General features: G+C 50.3%; 1 pseudogene; it reads right to left on the bottom strand.

Moving 5' to 3' along the window:
- Positions 1–3,088: 3,088 nt before the first annotated feature.
- Positions 3,089–3,908, bottom strand: LOC142853887 (small ribosomal subunit protein uS2 pseudogene; annotated as a pseudogene).
- Positions 3,909–4,159: the final 251 nt, after the last annotated feature.

Below are 4,159 nucleotides of genomic sequence, written 5' to 3' on the forward strand. Positions count from 1 at the left end.
GCTGGAACTTTGGTTCAGTAAGTTTAACAATAAACTGGTAAATATTCTTTGATATCTGCATTGCCTTTATTTTGTGCCGGTACAGGTGGGGACCAGCCAGAAGAATCCCCAAAGTCTCTCACATACAACTCAGTCCATACGCTCACATGCATGTGCACACATGTGTGCACACACATACACGTCGACCCACACTCACCTGGCACGTCATCACCTAAATAAGGCCCACAGAGTGCTAGACTTACACAAAACTGCAGCCTTTTCCAAGATGCAAACTGATTTGAAAAGACCTCTGTGTACAATGCCCAGAGACTCTGAAAGGGCCCCCAGTCAATGGAGCCGTGTGCTTCATTCAGCCCTCACCCTAGGCTGTGAGAATGGGGTAGGGAGGAACCATCCATTGCTCTACCTAATGAAGCCAACAGCCTGCTTCAGTGCAGGAAGACAAGCCTATGTGGAGAAGAGAGTCAGAGCCTGCACTGGGAGCGGGGGGGAGCAAGCAGGGGATGATTTGGGGTGCTCTGGGGTGATCTGTTGTATTTTGGTTCTTTGATTCTGAGGTTGGGCTAACAGACCTATCATTGCACGACCCCTTTGCATCATGATCAAAACAAGGCCATGCTCTGCTATTTATCGTCCACCTTTTAGTATTGTTGTTTGTCCCTTCTTAAAGAACACCCATAATGTGTTTAGTGCGGTATAGTAACACAGAGGGCCTCCGGAGAGACTGTCATAACCCACTAAGGCCAGCTGGCCTGGGTCTGAAAAAGCATGGGATAAAACCGGACTTGCTGAACATAGCAGACAATGAGGACTACTGAGAACTCAAGAACAATGGCAATGGGTTTTTGATCCTACTGCACGTACTGGCTTTGTGGGAGCCTAGGCAGTTTGGATGCTCACCTTACTAGACCTGGATGGAGGTGGTGGTCCTTGGACTTCCCACAGGTCAGGGAACCCTGATTGCTCTTTGAGCTGATGAGGGAGGGGGACTTGATCGGGGGAGGGGGAGGGAAATGGGAGGCGGTGGCAGGGAGGAGGCAGAAATCTTTAATAAATAAATAAATAAGAAAGAAAGAAAAAAGAAAAAAAAGAAGCTGTTATACTCACAGATCCCCAGAATCACACAAAGAGGCACCATTACTGGTCAGGAGGGAGAGATAAAAAACGGCAAGTGCCTTTACTGTATTTTTGCACAAAGCAGGGGAAATAGACTCAGGATTGCCATTTTGGGCAGTTTCAGTGGGCTCTGCCTCCCAGTGCCGTCTCTCGTTTCCTGTCTCCTGCAGACAGTCTATGTAACCCAGCAAGAGACAGCTTGCTCTGGGCTGTGAGTCAGATGGATTACATACAAAAGGTGTGCTCTCTTGCTATATCCAGGAGTTAGCAGCCATGGGATTAACAAGGCTGTGGACTTCAAAATGTATCAGAATAAAAGAAAAATACTTGGTCTGGGGCTGTAACTCATTCGCAGAGTGCTTGCCTAGCACAAAGTCCCAGGTCCCATTCCAGGACTGCATAACCTGGGGGGGAGGGGGGTGGCTCACACTTACCAGCCTAGCATTTGGAGGGTGAAGTGGGAGGAGCTCAAGATTAGCCTCAACCATACAGCAAGTTTGAGGCCAGTCTGGGCTACGTGAGACCCTACCTAAAGAGAACAAAAGAGGGAGAGAAGAAAGAGAAAAAAAAAGCTTGCACAATCCTGAATTTCCACTCTCATACTCCTTCCCCCTAACCAAACCTGTCTAAAGTATTATACACATATAAATTGTATATAGTATAACTCTACATCTATAATTATATATGCATTATAGATATTATATTAACATATGCATTAACCCATGCATACTCCTGGAAAAGTAATACCCTTTCAAACTCTACAGTGCGTTTTGTATGTGTACTTGACTTCAGGTGCCGTGCACCACATCTGGAAGACCCTTCTGAGTTGCATTTGGCACATACACAGCATCCAGCAGCCATGTAATATTGCTTAGGATGTATTTGATTACGCACCCCTTAAAGAAAATCTCTTGGTGGCGTCCTCACGGGGCTGCGGAGAGTCCGCGTTGCTCAGAACAACCGCGGGCAGGTTGACGTAAGACGCCTGTGAGGGGGATTTTGGCCAGCCCTGGGATCAGTCACCACTAGAAGCCATAGCTCCCTGAAGGCTTCTTGGATCTAGTTAGTAAAGGTCCCAGGAGTGAAGCAACCATCAATTGGAGCGGCTCCAGGGGCAGCCGCAAACTTTACCATGGTTCGCTGGCCTGTGTTCCGGGAGCAGATGGCGCTAACACCAGCCCGAGCGCAAGCAGCAGCTTCTCCCAGGCCCTCTTCAAATCATGATGTAAGCAAAGAGCCTGGGTTCAGTCTCCAGCTCTGGGAGGGGGGGAAGGGGCCTTATCAACAAAAAGTCACGTCCCAAGACCGCAAAGGTAAGTCTCCCAAGGCCAGAACTCAGGGAATGTTCTGCTGGTGGAAGGAGACCCTACCTGGCAGCCTCGATTCTCTGGGTCTGAGTTGTCCTGAGGATTCAGCTATCACTCTGCAAAGGTTCCAGGGCTCTAAGCAGTATGAGCTCATTCATCCCTACTCCCCTGAGATAATGAAGCCACAGTGGGGATGGTCCTGGACTCAGAAAGGGGAGCAATGGAACCCTTGATCTCCACGTACAGGTTGCTGGTGTGTGTGTGTGTGTGTGTGTGTGTGTGTGTGAGAGAGAGAGAGAGAGAGAGAGAGAGAGAGAGAGAGAGAGAGAGAAGGAGAGAGAGAAGGAGAGAGAGAGAGAGAGAGAGAGAGAGAGAGAGAAGGAGAGAGAGAGAGAGAGAGAGAGAGAGAGAGAGAGAGAGAGGGAGAGGGAGGGAGGGAGGGAAGGGAAGGAGGGAGGGAGGAAGGGAGGGAGGGAGGGAGGGAGGGAGGGAGGGCCAGGGCCACATGCTTCCATTATGTAGGATTCAGGGAGGAACTCAGTTTGGCAGCAAGCATTTTTACCTACTGAGCCATCTCATCAGCCTTGAAATTCTTCTTCTCAGCTTTTAGAAACTTTATTTTTATTCTGTCTTTTCCTCCTTTACTCAGGTGTCTGCAGAGAAGCTCAGGACCACTCAACAGTGGCTCAAACCCACTCTGTGGCCTGTGCCGCGGGAGCTGCTGACCAGTCCTCAGTGGCTGGCTGGGCACTCCAGCCTTCAGTAGGAAACTACTGGACGGGTACAGAGGTCATCTGCACACCCTCAGACCAGCCAGGCACTTCTGGCCGAGAAGTAGTGACTTCGGGAGTTAGTGTGGTCCATTCGCCCTGAAATTCCTTCTTGGTCACAGCCTTCCCAGCAGCAGCCTGTCCCTCCTCAGTCTCCTCCCGGTTTCTGTAGGTAAAGACCAAGCATGAACTCCCATGGGTGCTCTCAGGAGATAGTGACACACATGCAGAGTGCTTCCCCGGCCAGCATCCACCACATCAGAGCCACTGAGTGAGCTCCCTTGCACGAGACAGCAAGGACTGCGGAGAGTCCGCGTTGCTCAGAACAACCGCGGGCAGGTTGACGTAAGACGCCTGTGAGGGGGATGGTGGCCAGCCCTGGGATCAGTCACCACTAGAAGCCATAGCTCCCTGAAGGCTTCTTGGATCTAGTTAGTATAGGTCCCAGGAGTGAAGCAACCATCAATAGGAGCGGCTCCAGGGGCAGCCGCAGACTTTACCATGGTTCGCTGGCCTGTGTTCCGGGAGCAGATGGCGCTAACACCAGCCCGAGCGCAAGCAGCAGCTTCTCCCAGGCCCTCTTCAAATCATGATGTAGAAAGCATCACTTTTCCATCTGAAAGTCAAGGCTGGTGCTACCTAAGTGGGTTCCTGTGGCAAGGAAGTTGAGGAAATCCTTCTCCTTCATCTGCGGGGCTCCAAGGGCTCCGGACATTGTGGAAGTTTCCCTTTAAATTGCGACAGGAATCACGAACAACACACATACCCCAGCAACCTGTCCCTGGGTGGCACAGCAAGCCTGAACTATATTTTTTGAAAGCAATGTTAATGGCATTGATTCATAACCAGGAAATGAAAGTCAATTACCTTGAGCATGTTGGTTACAAGTGAGAGAAAGTCAGTTTAGTCAATGGGAAGACTGCTGGCTGGCCTCTGAAGCAGCTTGCCCCGAAGCTCCATGACTAC

This window comes from Microtus pennsylvanicus, chromosome 7 (genome assembly GCF_037038515.1).
Source record: "Microtus pennsylvanicus isolate mMicPen1 chromosome 7, mMicPen1.hap1, whole genome shotgun sequence".
Lineage (NCBI taxonomy): Eukaryota > Metazoa > Chordata > Mammalia > Rodentia > Cricetidae > Microtus > Microtus pennsylvanicus.